General features: G+C 36.8%; 1 non-coding gene and 1 pseudogene across 1 annotated transcript; both read left to right on the plus strand.

The window, feature by feature from the left end:
• The window catches only part of LOC129138881 (tigger transposable element-derived protein 1-like), a 158,629-nt pseudogene that overhangs the window by 75,718 nt on the left and 60,407 nt on the right, over positions 1-22,504 (plus strand).
• On the plus strand, positions 11,041-11,147 carry LOC112207125 (U6 spliceosomal RNA). The gene has a single exon (XR_002941595.1). It is a non-coding gene; the product is annotated as a U6 spliceosomal RNA (small nuclear RNA).

Raw genomic sequence — 22,504 nt, forward strand, 5'->3', positions numbered from 1 at the left:
GCCCTAATAGTGTTCTGCTGAGTGAACTGTTGCTGATTAACTGAAAATTAGTGAGTGAAGCTAACGATTTTCTCTCTAGACCCTGTGGACCCATAAAAATGTTCATTTGAATTAAGGATAGTTAATTATGGTGTATGATTTGCCAGTAGACTGAACTTACTGAGTCCCTGTGAGGAGCCCAGGTTGGGGTGGTTGATTTGATGCAGGCTGGCAGATCTCTCTTTCAAAGTCTGCTGTTTTCCTCTTAGCTCATTTCTCTTCCAGGCATTTCCAGGAGATATGTCTGGCAGCTCGTTCACTCAGCTTACAAGAAAAAAACTCCCCAGTGTATCACGAGGGGAAGAGCAAAATAAGAACCTTTCGTCACTGGTAAAGTGTTCCTTGGTGAGCAGCACAATTTCTGGGGGTTGACAAAGATCATTTTAATTTTAATGTGCTTTTAAGCTACTGAAACACATTGCAATCAACATGGATATGATGTATACGAGTATGCCGCCCAGGTTATGCTGCAGCTGTCACAGGACGACGAACAGATGTGAAGAAGATGCGCTTTCAGACTGCTGGTCTTTCAAGGCCCCAAGAGAAACAAAAGATGGTTAGCAAGAATATTTGAGTAAGAGCAGTAAGGAAAATCTCTAATTCAGTGAGACAAAACATGGCTATGCAGTGAAATGTCAAAGAGAGAAAATGCAAACCTACTGAATGTGAGATATTGAAATTCAGGTTGTCTTTTTCCTCAGATTTCAAGCTACAGTTTTACACATGGTATTGTTTCGTAGCCATGTCATTTTGGTACTTCAAGAATTAAGCCCCTGGAGGAAAATTTAAGATGGACGTGACTTTTACTATAAGGTATGAAGGCTGGCATACCTAAAATATATCTATCTTAGATTTATTTAGCATATTTTAAAAGAGACTGCCTAGGCTTTTCTTGCAATACTCACGCGCATGATAAAACAGGAGGGAAATATAATTTATAAGCCAAAAATCAATAGTCTCTTGTTAAAGGGACTTTGGTAATCTTCCATTTCTATTAACTAAACCTACCTTTTCTAGATATAGAGGGTTCTAGGGCCCTAGTGAAGTTTTCTCTAAGACCTCCCCTCTGGTTTATATTTGAGTTCAGTGCCTTGTACTAAGGAGATTGCCTATATAACAGATACAAGAGTGAAACATCGAACCTTGTTTTGAGCTGAAGAAGATTAACTTTCTTATTTTTTAAAGATTTCCTCAAGTGAGGAATATGGAAGTTCAGAAATGGTTGCAGGTGTGAGCAAATTAGAAATTAGACAAGCCCAAAAACATAATTTCAAGAGCCTCTTAAAGCCAATAATGCAATGTTTTCAATGATATGCGAGATAATCATTGAACAAGAGGTACTCAGGATTAAAAAAGAAATAGCAGAGAAATTTGTTGAAATATTTTTAAGGTTTTACCAAGGTAGATGTTGTGAGGCATCCAGGAATGGTTGAATTAACCACACTTTCAACTGACTGAGCTTGGTTGAAGCCCTAACATCCCCACTAATGATTTGTGTATTTTGGTTGACTCACATATCTTCTAGTCGGTTTGAGGAACTATTACATGCCAGTAGCTGATCTTTCTACAGATAAATAAATTAGTTTTAATTAATAAGGTTTGGCCAATAAAGTTGAAATTGAGAGCTGAGGAAGAGCATAGGTTCAATTTCATAGCCTTGCCTTTCTTTTGCTCTCCTTTATGTAGAAGGAGGTGTCTGGGTATTAGCTTTAAGGTGACTCCATCCCTCTTTTCTTATTTAGCAGGAATGACTACAAATTGAGTTAGGACACCACCATTTAAAAAAAAAAACAACAACAACAACCATAACCCCTAAAAGGTTTTGCTATTTGGAATAGGAAGTCCATTTGTATTATGTAGTTTAGTTCTGCTCATTGTTCCTGGAGGAAGATGTAAAAAAGACGGAAAAGTTCAAAAGAGTAGCAACTAAAATGATCAGGGGGCTTCCACAGTGTACTGGAATCAAGTAAAAGTCTTCAAAAGAATCATCAAACCTACAGATTCCTTCACACTCCAATGAGTTTATAAAGCTAGCATTTGTAGTTGACAATTACAATTTAAAGAGTGTTTTCATATATATAATCTTCCAGCAGCCTTGATAAAGACATCAAGGCAGGTATTATCTCTATTTTACAGAAGAAAAAATGGAGGTCTGAGAGATGCTATGACTTTTTCAAATTCTGACGGTCATTGGTAACTGCAAGAAGCCAGCCTTGTAACCTAATCTCATCCTTTTCCACTCTTCCAAATTGATTGACTGGATTAACATATCCCCATTCAGTCTTGACAGGGAATAGCCAGAATGAATTTTCCCAGTCTCTGCTCTGTCTCTAATCATATGTTCCCTTTGACATGCAATTGATAGTGTATACTTCAATGTCTCTATTGTCTTGTTTCTAATCATTTCATGTGCTGTGGATGTACCTATCATTATTATATCTACCTTGAGATAAGAAGTCTTCAAAGAAAGATGGCGATTGTTATAAGCTTTGCTCAACAAAAGTGTATTAAAATAATTTGAATGACCTTTCGTTGTTGGTGTCAGGGATGTTAGAGAGGATTTAAGTGGCCTGGATCAGGTGTCAGCAAGCTATGTTCCATGGGCCAAATCTACTTGCTGCCTACTTTTGTAAATAAAGTTTTATTGGAACACAGCCATGCTCATTTATGCATTGTCTAGGTCTGTGTTTGTACTACAGTGGCAGAGTTGGGCGGTTGTAACAGAAATGTACAGCCTGAAAAGCTTAAAATATTTACTATCTGACCATTTACAGAAAAAAAATTTACCAACCATAGGCCTAGACAATTAATTATATATAATTAGTCCCTGAAAAATGACTAAGGAACAAGCAATACAGAGTGTGTTGTCCTCTGTTTCTTTCTAGAAATTTGACATCTTGGGACCTGTTGTTATTTGAGGGAGAAAGAGTGTTTTTTGGTAAAGAAAACAGGAGGTAGATAGAAGAAATTCCAAGAGCATTTCAGAAGGGGAGTTATATTTAGAAGCATTGTTCTTCCACAGTCAATCAAGGTAATGAAAGGGAGAATTGCATGAGGTGAAGGTGTGAACTAGGGCATAACATTCTAGAAGTTTTTGTAAGAAGCTGATTGGTACCCAATATATTAAATAGTGAATTTACTAATGCCAAACAAACCCAAACTTTTTTGTTTAAAAATGATTTAAATTATTACAGTCTATTTATGTTTGCTTTTAGTAAGGAAAAGAGTAGTAGTAGATTTTATTACAGGAGTAAATTCTGAATCTTGGGACATGGATTCAGCTAAAGTAGAAGTTACTTTTGATTGGTGTTTGCACAAATTGTTTTGCACCAGCTATTATAAAAACCAACTTTTAATATCCCATATTTTGAGATTTATGGAGGTGACTTTCCTTTTCTTTGGAGATGATGAATGTGTGCCGACTGGTATCGCTGTTTAATTATAGATGGCTAGCTGTGAGGAATGTGGAAATGATCTCAGCCATTTAAACCTCAAGGCAATCTCCCCATGTGACCTAAAAGGTGTACATTTTATTTATGTAGCTATTTTACCTACTCACTCAGATTTCTATTGCACTTAGAAATTCCCAAGTGAAATGTCTACAGTTATTTTGTAAAAGTCTTGAAATAATATTCCCTTCCTTCTCATTCTCGCTCCCAGGAAATTTTTGCTTAAAGCTGCATTTGTGAAATAGCACATGGGAGGTGCCATGGTATGGGTGAAAGAGAACAGGCTTCAGACTCAGGCATACCTGGAAGGCCCTTTGAAAAGTCATGATGTGTTCAGGAAACTGAAAATGACTCACCGGGGCTGGATAGTAGTGCTTCGTTGGGTGTGTGAACAATGACATGTCTGCAGAGGTGATTAGGAGCCAGATAATGAAGGATATTGTGTTCCATGCAAAGGAACTGAACAGCTATCAAGGTAATATGGCATCTCTGAAGGGTTTTAAGACAAGAATATAACACAGTAAAATTTATAATCTTGAAAAATACTCTGGAAGTAGGGTAGATGGCAGACTGAAATGTAAAGAGAGTGAGGGTAGTTAGAGATTTGAAGGACTGGTGTAGAACCTGAGGTTTTCAAGGAACAATAAGGTCTGCAGCTGGGAGTGTGTCTATGAGGGTAGGTGGCTGAGTTTAGGAGATGTTTGTGTGGCCTAATGGATAGAACGTAGCAATATTAACAGATATGAGGGTGAGGGAAGAATCAATTTGGGGACTGAGTTGATTATAATAGTAAATTACAGAGGAGAAGAAAGATTAATGCCTATCTTACTATTGCATGCCCAGAACCTCACCCCACTAAGCAGTGTTTCTGTGTTTAGAATGTAACAATAGGAGAAAATAAAAAACAAATAGAAGTAAAGAAAACAAAAATCTGGGTGCTAATGACGGCGACAGCAGGAAAAAGGAAGGATCTATAAAGATAATACACATAGCTGTAGACACAGTTGCCAAGTACCGGCATGAAAAACTGAGACAACATGGTCTCCAAGGGCAGTGTCTATCTCTAGATGACTATGCCTATACAGAGTTTCCTTCTGTAAAGAGAATACCCGCCTAGGTTCCCCAGAACCAAAACTTCAGACTAAGGTTTCAGCCCACATTTAGGAGGTAATTAGCAGCAGGGAGTGGAGAAACAAGAAAGAAAAGCAAAAGTGGTCAATATTAAGTGTGTTAATGATTGGTTACCACTGTGGGAAACTAGGACTGAATCCTATTGAGAACCTCTGGGAAACTGGGTAGAACATGCCTCATCATTGTTCTACCTGAAGGGCAAGGAGCGTTGAGTATTCATCTACCAGTTCTACTTCGTCATTGATTACTGGGTTAACCCATGGTAACTTCCTGACACTTCCAACCAGCCCCGGGCTTTGGTCATGCATACTGCATTGGGCAAAAATTCCCTGAGACAGGGAGTTGTGGTTGTTGGAACTATGAATGCCAAAACGATATGATCAGAGTTCTGACAGATATTGCTGCATATACACACACCCTAACATGGTTAGTACATCTATTGTACCTGTATTTTGAGTTTGAAATGGTAGAGTTTTACTTAAAATTAGACAAGTTACTTCTATGAAGCAGATTTTCCATCTTTTTGAACCTATCTCTCTGTATAGACCTACTGGTATCTAGAAGATTCAAATTTCAAGGCTCTGTCCATTGTATATTGGTAACATTAGTAAATGGTGATCTATGGTGATGGAATCTTTTGAACAACTGCTGAAACTATAAAGACAGGTATGAAAAATCAAATGAAACTGTTAAAGCAACTCAGATGTATCTGGAGAAAGAACACATTCTGTACTCCAAAATGTTACCATTTCCTAAAATTACACTACCAAGATCTGTGAGTTACACATAATATAAATATTTAGTTGTTGATTTCAAAAGAAAAGAAAATGAATACACCAGTATACAAGATGCTTAAGACCTAGTAAAGTAGCCCTCCCAACTCTTTATTTGAAAGTAAAAATAAGAAATTAAATGGAAATATGAGTTGAAATAGAACAAGGATATGGAGATTCATATATAAGATGGAAGAATTGGATTGACTGGTGAGTTACCTGGAAATGAGAAAAACAGTATTAAGCTCAACTTATGGCAATCCAGTGAAGGATTTTTCCGTTTTTAGTATTTTGCTTTATCTCTTCTAGTTCCCTCTTTAAATGCAAAGACACTGGAAATGAGTTGGTAAGTAAGTCATTCCTACTAGGGTATGCTAACTTGTAGCCCTGTTTGTTTCTGCCACTCACTGGCTATATAGCCTTGGGTAAGTTACTTAACCTCTCTGTATCTCAGTTTCCTTATTTGGAAAAATTGGTGATAATAATTGTACCTACCCCATAGGTTATGAGGATGAATACATTTGCATATGAAAATTACTTACAGTGCTTGACACATAATAAGAAATACATACATCTCTTCTGGATAATAAGCAAAATGAATTCAAATTGTTATAGCTTATGGAATTTGACATAAATCACACAGAAGTGTATCACAGTGTTATTTTTAACGATTTTTAACATTCAAAATAATTGATAAAAAAATTTGGCATTCCAGAGCCAAAACTAAAAGCAATGGTGGGAGTTACAGTTCTAATAGAAGGAAGTTTTAGTTATTAGAGCTGTCAAACAATGAAATAGATTGCCTTTGAAGTCATGTGTTGGATGACATGGGAAATATGTAACAGACTGGATGATTGCTTCTTAGTGATGCTGGAGAGGAGGTTTGTGCATCAGAGAAAAGGTGTAAGTAAATGACCTTTTCAGGTCTTTCTAATTTTCAGCCAATGATTTCACAATTTGGCTCTAAGCCCTCTTTCTAATATTATATCTTATTGTTTCCTCATGCACATCCTCTGCCTTAGACACCCAAGCACACTCATAAACACTTAACAAGTTTCATGCTTTCTCACCATTTGAATTTTCTGCCACTTTCTCCACTTTGTCTTTATCTTTACAGTATAGGCCAAACATTTTGAAAGTAAAAGTCTTAGTAAAAGTTATAAAGTATATGGTATATTAAAGCTTAATTTCCATGTATAATATTATTAGGACTTGGTTTTTCATAGCTATGCTATGCTTGAACCTGAAATACTTAAATGAATACATATGAAAGATGAAAAGATGAGTTACCTCCCCACCCATACATACTCATTTAGAAAGGGATAATCTGTGTGGGCTAACACACTTGAATTAGTAAAAATATCTCCAATCTTTTAGATTTTTTACTTATATTACAATTCACTTCTGAAGATGTGTAGACTTCAACATTAAAATTAAATAAGAAATAAAAGGATGTCTTTATACAATGCTTCGTCAAAAATATATATGTTAATACTTCCTTATGGAAGAAAGATTTCTGGGAGAAACGAAGGCAAGGGAATGAGCTGCTGGTGATTAGTTGGTTTAATAGTTTTACATATTTGTCGTCAGAATCCTTTAAACCAAAGCTTGGTGGGAGGCACAGTTTGAAAACTTAGAGTTGCTTTAATTAAGGAGGTAGTGGGAGAAAAGAAGATCCTGCCTGGAAGACTAAGAAGGTAATGGGAGTGCTCTTTAAAGCTGTGCCAAAGAGGTTCACAATACCTTTTTGCCATGAGAATCAGGACCATTTTCCTGCCCCGAGGGCAGCATGGGCTTGTTATCACAGTCATTCAGAAGGGCAAATGAGAAGTTTTGTATGTGTCTATGAGCTAAATAATCATTTTCAACTAGCTTTGTGGATTACAACGTCATTCTGTGACACAACTTGAGGCTCTACACTGACTCCTCCATGTGGATTTCAAAACCCCTAAATTATGCCCCACCATCTTGATTTCCTAGTATTTTATATAAACTCACATCAATTTTTCCCCAATATTTTATTATGCAGGACCTGAAGTTTTCCTGGGGAAAAAGTATTAGTGCTAAAATATGCATTTTTCTATTGGAAATAATAAAATAGTCCAAAGATATTTCCCCTTTTCCATAAAATTCCAAGGGAAACCCACTTAGAAAATTCAGAGTGTAATTGAAGAATTCTACTGAGCATACATGACATAAAGTTAAACAATACTTGGGTAGAAAAATGTTTGGAGATCACTGTCAGGACATAATTTTTCTGTTATTTAATGAAAAAGATGACTTGCTATGGTTTTTTAATCTGCTTAAATGTGTTTCATTTGATCACATTAATATTTGTACAGTTATTTTTCCATTACCCATGAAACACCAAAAACACTAAGCAATAATTGCACATGCTTTTTCCTTTTATGACCATACATTTTCCCTGACAGGTCTTATAAATTCACATATGTTCTCAGAAACTTTTTTTTTTGGAGATGAAGTTTCACTCTTGTCACCCAGGCTGGAGCGCAATGGTGCGATCTCGGCTCACTGCAACCTCCACCTCCTGGGTTCAAGAGATTATCCTGCCTCAGCCTCCCGAGTAGCTGGGATTACAAGCACCCACCACCACGCATGGCTAATTTTTGTTTTTAGTAGAGACAGGGTTTCACCATGTTGGCCAGGCTGGTCTCGAACACCTGACCTCAGGTGATCCACCCGCCTCGGCCTCCCAAAGTGCTAGGATTGCAGGCATGAGACACCGTGCCTAGCCCAAAACTTTTTATGATATATTAATAATATGTTTGACAAAGCAAATACTTTCAGTGTAATTATTCACATTGACTGAAAGAATCCTTTACTACAGCCCTCTATCTTATTGCTCACTTAGATGATTCATTAAAAATCTAGATATATAGATGGCTAGACATGAATGTGGTATGGTTCTCAGAGCATAAGGTCTCCTAGATGGAGTAACGGAGGAGCATAACCTCTCCGTTACTCAAGGACTACTTTTATGCCTCCATCTCTAACTCATGGGAGGAATAGGAACCTTGAACAGAGATTTGGTGCCTTCCTTTACTCATAGCTTGTACACAACTCACCGTGATGGTGATGTGTTTAGCCTGTGAACCTATGTAACAGAACTCGACAGGCAAAAAAATAGTTTCATTCCACATTAAAAAGCAAACAGTGCAGCCATAGAAAAGAACGAGATCATGTCTTTTGCAGGAACATGGATGGAGCTGAAAGCTATTATCCTCAGCAAACTAATACAGGAAAAGAAAACCAAATACCACGTATTCTCACTTATAAGTGGAAGCTAAATGATGAGAGCTTATGAACACAAAGAAGCAAACAACAGACACTGGGGGTCTACTTGAGAGTGGAGGGAGGGAGGAGGGAGAGGAACAGAAGAGGTAACTATCGGGTACTGGGCTTAACCCCTGGGTGATAAAATAACTTGTATAACAAACCCCCATGACATGAGTTTTCCTATGTAACAAACCTTCACATGTACCCCCAAACCTAAAATGTTAAAAAAAAAAACAAAAAACACCCCAAAAGAAAAAAATCTTTACCCCCAAAACCAAATAAAACCCCCCATTGTTTTATCTAAATCATTATTAAATGCAGTCCTTCCTTAACATTTTTACATTTTGTTATATTTACATAACGATAAAATCATTTCCCACTTGATATAAGAACAAAAATCTGTTAATTCATTATATTATTAGAATAAGCAAATTAATTACTGCCAACATCAAATTCATTTTAATTTCCATGACCGTCATATAGAGTTCTATACATAGAGAGTGGAACTCCACAATGAAAACGTGCTTAACTCATTTTATTTCCTCCTCACAGCATGTTCTGCTTTAATGACATATCGAGGGAATAAAATACATGGAATTTTATTCTAGTATCAAGTGAGATTTTAAAATATATGTGAAAATATTTGATAAATGCTTTTTTTCCCAATGGGTGCACTTAGCAATTATAGTTTTAGGTATATTTATATTTTGGCAATATAGTCTCTTAAATAAGTAAAACAAAGCATACTGTAACAAACTATTTTGGTCAAAACTCTGAACAGTATATAGACTTCAAAATAACTTACTCAAAATTCATGAGATTTAGATTTCATGCTCAACTTATCAGGAGGAAACACATCCAAAATAGAAGTGGGTTGACTCTATAACTTCTACTCAATGGCTATATCTACATAACTGTGAATTAAAACAAACAAAAAACAAAAGCTAGAAAACTGAAATTGGTTCTTAGTCATTATGTCTAGTTATGACAAATCGAGACACTATGAGATGATTTTCTCCTCCGGAAACCAGGCATTCAAAGACTTCCAGTGACTCAGGATGGGAGTGTACAGAAGAGAAAAGAGGAAAGAAGAAAGCACTGATGCAAGAAGACACAATTCATCAATTCATAACCACACCCTGATCTCCATTATCATAGCATTACAGCCATGATCTCTTTCAGCCTTCTCTCTGCCACTATTGCCCTCAGTGCTGATTTTAATAGATTTTACCTCTTTAGGATGGTAGTGATGAGGAGGGATACTGAACTACTGTGATTTGCCATGAATTTTCCTAGGAAGGGCCCCAGGGGTCTGCCATGTAAGCGTAACAACTCTTATGTGAGTGTATCTCACTTTATATACAAACACTGTAATAATTTAATGTTATACATTTCTCAACCTGATATTATTTCCCTTTGATTATTTAGGTTGCACCTACCTCATGAGAAAGATTTGGAGAAGGTGTGAAAACTTTATCCCAAATCTTAGATACTCTATAAATGTCTTCCATTTTATAAAGGCTATCTGAAAGAGAAGCAAGGACAATTCTGAAAAATTCTTCAATTTTAGGTTTGGTCAAACCAACAATAAATACAAAGAAATGGCTTCATCTGAGTAACTGATACTTCCAAGACTTGGCCATTGCAGTCTTTTGTAGATTATATACTAGTTAGATTAAAAATTATGGCAGGAGGAAATCCTAGAATGCTTTGGCTACCTATCTACGGATACAAAACCATGGTGTATAATTCCAACCTTATTAAAGCATTAGAACATTGGTTTTTAACTCTCTATTGGATTAGGACCAGGTATACTGGTACAGCTCAGTAAAACCTAAGATTGGAAATAATTTGAAATCTCAAAGTCATTGTCACCTTACCCATTTCACCTGGCTAATTACTTCCTCTCTTCTCATACAACCCAACAAATATGTATTCACATTAGTGGGGAAAAGAAGCTCTCCCTATATTTACACAATGGAGTGATTTTTGCCCTTCTAATTAACCAGCATGAGTCAAACGTTTAAAAGGTTTCAGAAGAAACTCTGCCTTCAATTAACATTCACAGTTTCTAAATTAATCACTGCTGACCTTAACATGCAGGAGTCTTAAAGACATGTTTCACATTTAAAAAATGGTAATTTTATTCAAAGAAATCTAACTACCTATGTTTCATAAGTGTTTGGTCATTGTTTTTCTCCTATCACTGCATAAGGAGTCCTAGAGTTTGGAGCATTGTTTCATCACATCTCTGGATAAAAGCCCTACAAATGATCTTGAGCATGATAATGATATTGTCTTCAATATAAAAATTAATAGTGACTCATTATACACTTTGAAAAATCCATACCATGCTCACTTCAGCAGCATATATACTAAAATTGGAATGATACAGAGAAGATTAGCATGATCCCTGTGTAAGGATGACACACAAATTCATGAAGCATTCCATATTTTTCAATAAATGTCCACATCAGCAAGTTAGAAAGATCTCAAATTAACAACCTAACATCACAACTAAAAGAACTGGAGAAGCAAGAGCAAACCAACCCCAAATCTAGCAGAAGACAAGAAATAACCAAAATCAGAGCAGAACTGAAGGAGACCGAGACATAAAAAGCCATCCAAAAGATCAAGGAATCCAAGAGCTGTTTTTTATAAATATTAATACAATTGATAGACTAGACTGCTAGCTAGACTATTAAAGGGATAAAAGAGAGAAGATCCAAATAAACACAATTAGAAATGACAAAGAGGATGTTACCACTGACCACATAGTAATACAAACAACCATCAGAGACTACTCTCAACGCCTCCATGCACACAAACCACAAAATCTAGAATAAATGGATAAATTCCTGGACACATACACCCTTCCAAGACTGAACCAAGAAGAAACTGAAGCCCTGAACAGACCAACAGCAAGTTCCAAAATTGATTCAGTAATGAACAGCCTACCAACCAAAAAATGCCCAGGACCGGAAGGATTCACAGCCAAATTCTACCAGATATACAAAGAGATAGTACCATTCCCACTGAAACTATTGCAAAAAAATTGATAAGGAGGGACTCCTCCCCAAATCATTCTATGATTCCAACATCATCCTGATACCAAAACCTGTCAGAGAGACAATAAAAAAGAGAAAACTTCAGGCCAATATCCTTGATGAACACAGAGGCAAAAATCCTCAACAAAATACTTGTAAACCGAATCCAGCAGCACATCAAAAAGCTAATCCACCACAATGACGTAGGTTTTATCCCTGGGATGCAAGGCTGGTTCAACACATGCAAATCAATAAATGTGATTCATCACATAAACCAAACTAAAGATAAAAACCACATGATTACCTCAATAGATGCAGAAAAGGCTTTCGGTAAAATTCAACATCCTTTCATGTTAAAAACTTTTAATAAACTAGTTATTGCAGGAATATACCTCAAAATAATAAGAGCCATCTAGGAGAAACCCACAGCCAACATCATACTAAACAGGCAAAAGCTGGAAGTATTGCCCTTGAAAACTAGCAAAAGACAAGGATGCCCTTTCTCACCATTCCTGTTCAACATAGTATTGCAAGTCCTGGCCAGAGCAATCAGGCAAGCGAAAGAAATAAAGATCATTGAAACACGAAGAGAGGAAGTCAAACCATCCCTGTGTGCAGACAACATGATTCTGTATCTAAAAAATTTTCACAGTCTTGGCCCAAAAGCTCCTTGAACTGATAAACAACTTCAGCAAAGTTTCAGGATACAAAATTGATGTGCAAAAATCACTAACATTCCTATACACCAACAACAGCCAACCCGAGAGACAAATCAGGAACACAATCCCATTCACAATTGCCACAAAAAGAATAAAATACTTAACAATTCAGCTAACCAGAGAGGTAAACGATCTCTACAATGAGAATTACAAAACACTGCTCAAAGAAATCAGAGATGACACAAACAAATGGAAAAACATTCCGTGCTCATGGATAGGAAGAATCACTATCATTAAAACAGCCACATTGCCAAAGCAATTTACAGGTTCAATGCTGTTCCTATCAAACTACCAGTGGACATTCTTCACAGAACTCGAAAAACTATTTTAAAATTCATATGGACCCAAAAAAGAGCCCAAATAGCAAAGGCAATCTTAAGCAAAAACAAAAAAGGAGGGGGCATCGTATTACTCTACTTCAAACTATATTACAGGGCTACAGTAACCAAAACAGCAGGGTACTGGCACTGAAACAGACACATAGACAAAGGGGACAGAATAGAGAGAGCCCAGAAATAAGGCTGCACACTTACAACTACCTGGTCTTCCACAAAACTGACAAAAACAAGCAATGCAGAAAGAATCACTATTAAATAAATGGTGCTGGGATAACTGGCTAGCGATACACAGAAGACTGAAACTGGAACCCTTCCTTACACCATATACAAAAATCAACTCAAGATGGATTTAAGACTTAAATGTAAAACTCAAAACTATAAAAACCCTGGACGATAACCTAGGAAATATCATTCTGGATATAGGAACTGGCAAAGATTTCATGACAAAGATGACAAAAGCAATTGCAACAAAAGCAAAACTTGGCAAATGGGATTCAATTAAACTAACTTCTGCACAGCAAAAGAAACTATCAGCAGAGTAAATAGACAACATATACAGAATGGGAGAAAATTTTTGCAAACTATGCCTCTGGCAAAGGTCTAATATCCAGCATCTATAAGGAACTTAAATTTACAAGCCAAAACAAACAACCCCATTAAAAAGTGGGCAAAGGACATGAACAGATACTCTTCAAAAGAAGACATACATGTGGCCAACAAACACATGAAAAAAAGCACAACACCCTTGTAGCATAGTTTGAAGTCAGGTAGTGTGATGCCTCCAGCTTTGTTCTTTTTGCTTAGGATTGTCTTGGCTACACAGGCTCTTTTTTGGTTCCACATGAAATTTAAAGTAGTTTTTTCTAATTCTGTAAAGAAAGTCAATGGTAGCTTGATGGTGATAGCATTGAATCTATAAATTAATTTGGGCAGTATGGCCATTTTCACGATATTGATTGTTCCTATCCATGAGCATGGAATATTTTTCCATTGTTTTTGTCCTCTCTTATTTCGTTGAGCAGTGGTTTGTAGCTCTCCTTGAAGAGGTCCTTCACACCCCTTTTCGGTTGTATTCCTAGGTATTTTATTCTCTTTGTAGCAAAGGGCTAATATCCAGAATCTACAAGGAACTTAAACAAATTTACCAGAAAAAAAAAACAACCCCATCAAAAAGTGGGCAAAGGAATGAACAGACACTTCTCAAAAGAAGACATTTTTGTGGCCAATAAACATTTGAAAAAAAGCTCATCATCACTGATCATTAGAGAAATGCAAATTAAAACCACAATGAGATACCATCTCATGCCAGTTGGAATGGTGATCATTAAAAAGTCAGGAAACAACAGATGCTGGAGAGGATGTGGAGAAATAGGAACTCTTTTACACTGTTGGTGGTATTATAAATTAGTTCAACCATTGTGGAAGACAGTGTGGCGATTCCTCAAGGATCTAGAACCAGAAATACCATTTGACCCAGCAATCCCATTACTGGGTATATATCCAAAGGATTATAAATCATGCTACTCTAAAGACACATGCACACACATGTTTATTGCAGCACTATTCACAATAGCAAAGACTTGGAACCAACCCAAATGCCCATCAATAATAGAGTGGATAAAGAAAATGTGGCACATATACACCATGGAATACTATGCAGCCATAAAAAAGGATGAGTTCATGTCCTTTGCAGGGACATGGATGAAGTTGGAAACCATCACTCTCAGTGAACTAACACAAGAACAGAAAACCAAACACTGCATGTTCTCACTCATAGATGGGAGTTGAACAATGAGAACACATGGACATAGGGAGGGAAACATCACACACTGGGGCCTGTCAGGTGGTGGGGGGCTAGGGGAGGGATAGCATTAGGAGAAATACCTAATGCAGATGACAGGTTGATGGGTGCAGCAAACCACCATGGCATGTGTATACCTATGTAACAAACCTGCACATTCTGCACATGTATCCCAGAAGTTAAATTTAAAAAAAAGCACAACATCACTGATCATTAGAGAAATGCAAATCAAAACCACAATGAGATACCATCTCACGCTAGTCAAGATGGCAATTATCAAAAAATCAAAAAATAACAGATGTTGGCAAGGTTGTGGAAACAGGAGAATGCTTATACACCATTGGTGAAAGTGTAAATTAGTTCAACCATTGTGGAAAGCAGTACAGCAGTTCCTCAAAGAGCTGAAAACAGAACTACCATTCAACCCAGCAATCCCATTACTGGGTATATACCCAAAGCAATATAAATTGTTCTACCATAAAGACATGCACATGTATGTTCATTGCAGCCCTATTCATTATAGCAAAGACATGGAAGCAACCTAAATGCCCATCAATGGTAGACTGAATAAAGAAAATGTACATATACACTGTGGAATACTATGCAGTCATGAAAAGGAATGAGCTCATGTCTTTTGTAGGAACATGGATGGAGCCGGAGGCCATTATCCTAAGCAAACTACTGTAGGAACAGAAAACCAAATACCACATGTTCTTACTTATAAGTGGGAGCTAAATGATGACAATACATGGATACAAAAAAGGGGAAAAACAGACACTGGAGTCTACTTGAGGGTAGAAGGTGGGAGGAGGGAGATGATCAGAAAAAATAACTAATGGGAATGGGTACAAAGTATAGTACTTGAGTGATGAAATAATCTGTACACCAAAGCTCCATGACACAAGTTTACCTATACAACAAACCTGCACATATACCCCTGAACCTAAAAATAAAAGTTAAACAATCATAAATACTTAGAAAACTCATTCATTTCTAAATATATATTGATTCATGTTCAGTAAATATCTAACAGCACTTAATATGTACAGGTACTACTGTGCTGGAAATACAAAAAAGCATGGTACTACTATAAAAATAGGCACATAGACCAATGGAACAGAATAAAGAACCCAGGAATAAACTCAAATACTTACAGCCAACTGATCTTTTACAAAGCAAACAAAAAAATAAAGTGGAGAAAGGACACCCTTGAACAAAACAGACAAAAACTCCTGCCTCTGTGAAATTTACATTCAGGGGAGCTATATACAACAAAAGTATAAATAAGTATTGTACACACTCACCCTTCATATCCATAGGGGAATGGTTCCAGAACCTTCCACGCAGCCCCAAATCAGAAGACGTTCAAGTTCCTTTTATGAAATGGTCTAATATTTGCATGTAAACTACACTCATGTTCTCATTTAATTTAAATAATCTCTAGATTATTTATGATACCTAACAGAATGCAAATGTTATATAAATAGTTTTTATACTATATTGTTTAGAGATTAATGCCAATAAATAAAGTCTGGACATTTAAAAAAGAAAAGAAAAATCCATACCATACTATATTTCACATCACCTGCATTTTCCTGCAGGAAGACAGCGGCATACAAATTTCAGAATATTCTTATAATTTTCTTTATAAAAGTGGAATTATCACAATTGTTAAAGAAACCCAAATGCAGGTGGTTTATACTGAAAATCAAAGTAAGGAGTTCCTGATGGGAAACACTTTCCATATCATTTCAAGGATTCAGAGACACTAATGTCTACTTTCTTTAAGAAATGCTAACTCTGGGGAGACTCAAAGATTGAATCTACCCAATCTTACAATGAGGAAAAATAAAGCTTTTCTAATAGATTTAAAAATACACTGCCTATGATATATGCAGCCAGGGACTTGATGCATTTTCTAAAGCTACGAACAAAAATGTGTGAGGTAAATAACTTTATTTGCGAAGCCCTATTATTCAACCTGTTGTTGCCTATGGTACTGAGGCTAGCGCCCTTCTAGGAGCAACTCTGGGCTCATCTTGAAACTCTGGTCCTGTATGTCTGACTCTGCTTCTTGAACTCTCTTATTCTGTGTATAGTACGTTTGTCCTCGATGGTAGAAACCTGGTTCATATTTTTCTCTCCCTTTGTCATCTTGGATTCTGTGCTACCTATATTGTATGTTAACTTGATCCTGGAAAATAAAATGTCACTGCTTAAAGGAACCAGAATGTTAGCACTAAAATTCTAAAGTCCCATGTAGTTCAAAGTCTTTTTTCACAGATGAAGAAACTGTAGCCCAGAAAAATGTGTCTTCCCCAAGGTCACACAGTTAGAAATAGTTTGTTACAATACAATTTCACCGATTGGTGTCCCAATTTCATATTTAGACCTCCTCCTGTTAATGAATTTTTGTCATCCAGATGAATTAATCCCACTTCAGCTGTTTAAAGAGAAGGGTGAGAGTTTCTCTCCACATATTTATCTTCCTTACACACATGCCCATTCTAAACTATATCCTGCAGACTTATAAAGCATACCCCACTGACAGGGTTAAATGAAGACAGGCTGAATGTGTGGCAATATCAGAGAAATATTCCCCTATATAAGCATCCGTGGGTGTTATTCATACTATATCAAGTGATTAGAAATTGCAGGAAGTGCTTACTTAAACAGCCAGTGTGGTGGTAAGCAGAACACAAATTTTCACCCAGAGACAGCGCAACCTGGAGGCTGGTTGCAACATTTAGCAAGTTCTCCTAAGGAAGCATTCATGAACAGATTAAAATATCAGCAAACTTCTCCACAAAAATACCACTGGAAAAAAATACCTAAACACTAATTTGATGATGACAAAATAGGTTTTCTTTTCTAATAAGTTCTAGTTTAGGGAACTTACTGTATTTTACCCATTTTCATTGAAGATGAGAACAACTGTAACTTACCTTCTCACTGACTCAAAAAGTCATGAAAAATTTTACAGATGGTTTATAGATAGGCCCTGAGTCATAGATGATACCTGTAACTGCCAAGGAACTGCAGTTCCAAGGTTTCTCAAAACTCCTAACTACCAACTATGCTGCTTCCTCTAGTATTCCATGTTACCTTTGCACTGAAAAATTAATAATTGTGGTAGTTTATTTTTCAGTAAATATTCACTCCCTCCTCCCCTCCCTTATTTTATATTTAATATTTATATTTTCTATTTCCATATATATTATTATATTTGCATGCCTCATTGATGTTGGACTTGGCCATGTCATTTACTGTAGCCAATGTTATGTCGGGGCATGTGACTGTGTGCTAAGTCAAGATTATGCCTTAAGCAGCGTTACTTGTTTTGTTCTCTTCTCTGGGAACTTTTGACCACTGACACCATGAGAAAAACATGTAGGCAGTCCCCTGGCTTAAGCATAAAAGACAAGTGGAACAGGCCTGAATCAACCCCGTGGCTTGGAGCCAGGCCCAGCCGAGCTCAGCCTATGTCAGCTAAACTCCAGCTGAATCACACATAAGAAATTCTTCTTATTGTATGCCACTGAGAATTTCTGATTGTTAGTAGCAGTAGCTGACTGATACAATAGTTGTCCCATATGTTATTCCATTTGTTACTTTGTAAATCTTTGCTGATTTTCCATTTCTCTATATTTTACCTTCCCAATCAGTTTGAAAGACACCTGGGCAGCTTGATCCATGTTTTAACTTATTTGGACCCCAAAGTACACACCACTATAACCACTCAATATATTCTAGTTGCAGTCACCAGTGTTTTCCTGGTACCGTGCATTGGAGTAAGTCTTTACTGTACCATTGATAGCTCTCAATGACAAATGCTGCATTTCAGTAGCAATCTCAGAATATGTTTTAGAAGCATAGAGGCTAAGTAACTCAACAGAATAATCAGTGAAATTGAGCAAGTGGAGAATTCTTCATTTGGGGACATTGCTGGCATTTTAAGACACTTTTCCATTCATGGTAGAACAGTTATTGCACATAACTGAAAAGGCCATTTTTCTCAAGGTAAAATTGCTGATTTCAGGAGCACACGGTCTGAAAAAGCTTTTATGAAGAGAGCACTATTTTCCCATTGGATTTCTCCATGAATCTGGTATTTAGAACTGCCCAAAGGCTAAGAGCTGATATATTTGCTATTATGTTTCACAAAAGGGCACAGATGAAGCAGGACAGGGAGCAAGGCGACCTTCACCTTCATATATCACATATATACATGTTGTACATCACATATATTACATACAATTACATAATTATGTAATACATACATGTACTTACATATACCATGTAATTATAAGTAATACATACATGTAATATACGTCATACACTGTTCATGTTGGGAAAAACAATCCAGTTAGCTTTTTGAGGTGAATTTTCTTTATTCATCTGAGAAATGGCTTAACATTCCCAAGTAATACCACTTCTGCTATAGGATGACAGGCGTTTAGGGCATTGAAGATTATTTTTTAAAATGTATTAAGGGAGAAGGTAAAGAAATCCTAGAAACCCCCAAATTGTATCTATCAGTGGCAGCAGGTGAGTGCTTAGCCAGTTTATTGAAAAGATTTAATTACATCTCTTTCTTACCTTGAATGTCTGCATGGATTTGACATACCGCTTAAAGCAATGATTTTGACATACCGCTTAAAGCAATGATTTTGACATACCGCTTAAAGCAATGATTGTCTAAAGAACAAACTCTTCCTGCGGCTAGTAAAATGAGTCCCCTTGACAGTAAGACTTACTAATAGGAAATTAATGATTGTCAAACCTAGGGCTCAACAATGACAAAGCTTTTTGGAACTTGCCATATACTTTCTGTGTGACATTTTCAGCTTTAAATCTTTGCCCATTCTGCTCTTTGAAATCTTGATATGTAAAATCTGGATATGTATGTCATCATGGAAGCACTCCTAGTTAAGATCTCTGCAATCTGATTAAAGAGGGGAGAAGACTGAGGAAATAAACAACCTGTTTTTGTATATGTGCTATTCCTAACTTTACCAATGTTAGTGAGATCCTTTTCCCCTGCAGAAGAGCTGAACAAACTAGCAAAGATTCTCCAGGGCTTGAAACAAAAATCAGAGCAAATCCTAAGGAATTTAGGTAACAGAAAGGTAAGGTTTTAATTAAAATAGATATTAAAACCTCTGGTATTCTACAATATTTAAACTCTTAGCTTTTCACTGCCATTATTGGTTTTTGCCTTGAGATACTGTTAAGAGTGGGAATGTTTCAGGATATTTTGTAGGCTATGGGAAATCTTTGCTTGTTAACAGATTATTGCAGTTTGTACAAAATTATTTGAGAACCTCTGTGACTCTTCAATAATCCTATTATTTCAAAAACAAACTCCTTTTCCTGTCATTCGTCCCAAAGGCACTTGGAATCAGAATCTCTTGAAGAGAGAGAAAACACAGCTTCTTTACCATTCAAGTTTTTGTGTGTGTGTGTGTGTGTGTTTTTTTTTTTTGAGCTCAGGAATGAGGTAATGAGGGCAAGTCGGAAAAATGTTTGTGGCTAGGCTGGAAATCAATGGAAAACAGGTTATGGTTTTACAACAAATCAAGTGTCACAGATCTGCTTTGTGTTTGGGAGTTAATCTACACTCTCTAAAAATTCTCCAAAAGCCAGTTAAAGCAAATGAAGCAAGACTTTGCAGGAACCCCCTAGAGAGAACACACTGCTATGTCACACAGCTCTCACAAACGAGTGGGAGAGATTGTCTGAAATGTGTGTTTTACAACAGATGCCAATTGCTCTGATTTCTTGCCATTAACAACTTCAGAATTAGCTTACAAATGGTAATCTTCACAGAGCAGTGACTTCTGTGTGGGAAACCCAGGAAGAAAAGTGGCTTTTCAAATTTTTTTTTTTCTTTTGCAGCTGAACACAAATGAGCCTGGGAGCCTCTCTGCACTGTGTAGAAAATACAACTATATTCATTTAAGTGTATGTGTGGCATTAATAATTCAGAGAAAGTGATAGTCAAGGGTTGGAGAGAGGCTGGAAATCAACTTTGAAAGCATAAAAGTTGAAAGATAAAGTGTTGAAAATCTCCTTGGCTATTTAAAAACTCATATAAACCAGTAGTTGGAAATCACTATTTCGGTGTTCAAATTCTTAACACCTCCATTTTTCTGCTTAATTCCAAATAATACTCCTGGATATAAAATTGGAATAGGGCTGAAATATTAGAATTTGAGACAGAAAAAATGCTGTAGTGGTATATTTTAAAGCTGAGGCCATAAGTAATCATGAAAATACTAGTCACTGGTTTTTACATTACTAACAACAACAACAAAAACAAATCTTGACAGTAAGTCTACTGTATTTCTTCCCATTTGTTTAAATGGTATAGTGTATTACAGCATGAGGTGACTCTGCTCAGAAATGAGACAGAAGGGAAGATTGCAAAGAAGACTAAGGCAGAAAGAAATACCTTGTCACTCTTCAGTGGTGGAAGAGATGTGGGGTAGATAATGCCACTAGAGACAGATCCCCAAGTCATTTTTATTTGCTTGGAAGTACATTGCAGGCTCTTTATAGTTTTGTATTTCCTTCCCAGTGGTACCTCTTTCAGGCTGATATTAGCATGAGGGATTATTCAATTATAGGGAGGGGGACAAATTTGAGGGTGATATTGGAGGGAACCAAACAGCTCAGGGAGCAGGAAAATGGCCAACAGTAATTAAACATCTGCCATCATTACTCCCAGTGGCACACATCCGTGAACACATATTTGGAGGTCAACTCGTTGATGATATATATTCCAGTAGCACCCATTAAATGAGTAAGCCTCCTCCCCAAATGTGAAGGCATTCAGCTTTCTGTGACTAAGAAAACTAATTTGGGGAATGATTTTCATCATCATAATGGATGAGAAGCACAGATAGAGCATGAATGATACGTTCACATCTTATCTCAGAAAAATCCAGTGCTTCAAATTACAGTGCTTGAAATTCAGGTACCTTAAGCCTAACATAAGAAATTTCCTTGGAAAGAGTCTTTCCCTGACAATTAAAAAAAAATAAAATAAGCACATTTCACCTGCCTTCTCAAATAAAGAGGTCTCTAGGCTTATATTTAAATTGATTTCACTCCTTTCTAATTCCTGGACAAGCACAGGACTCTTGTCATTATTGAAGAGCAATCTAATTTTAAAAACTCTAAACCTGAAATCACCTCTTACTAGAAAGTTTTCTTGCTGTTTTCACTTCTTCTGAACCTGTTCCTTTATTCTTCTCCTGACTCCTATTCTATCTTGCCCCAGCTCACTCTCCTCCATTCTGATTTCATTCATCATTCTACCAGAGATTTCAGTGACTACTCAGTGTGCTGAATGTCTTTCAAATACCTCCATAAATCCATGTCTCACCCTTTTCCACCCTGCTCTGTTGCCATTGAAGGCTGATCTGAATTTTCTGCCTTCTGCTTGGGTACGGTCAATGAGAAGCATTGGCAAGAAGCTAGAAGGGGTATTTATTCTCTCACTTCCATTTTTGTCAGGTCACCACAGTTAGCTATGTTCTTTGAGCACATCTCCTAACAGGTGCCCCACAAGTATCGTCTGTGGATTCCAGTAACCATGCTCTCCCGCGTCTGGTTATTCCTTAATAAGGACAGCAGCTGCTCCCCAGTATTGGGAGCCCTGGTATACTGTACTGTCTTTTATGATTTCCTTAAACTCTGCTCACAACCTTGTAAATCGTTTATTAAACTCTAAATTACAGGGTTTTAGGGTCCCATCTGTCTCCTGCTGGCAATATGATTGACAAACTCCATATAGCACTAAATCCTTTGCTCCTTTAATGCCATTATCAATTCCTGTGGTAGACAGACCCTAATGTAACCCTCAATGACCCCTGCCTTCTGGTATTCATGTCTTTGTATTATCC

This window comes from Pan troglodytes, chromosome X (genome assembly GCF_028858775.2).
Source record: "Pan troglodytes isolate AG18354 chromosome X, NHGRI_mPanTro3-v2.0_pri, whole genome shotgun sequence".
In the NCBI taxonomy this organism is placed as follows: domain Eukaryota; kingdom Metazoa; phylum Chordata; class Mammalia; order Primates; family Hominidae; genus Pan; species Pan troglodytes.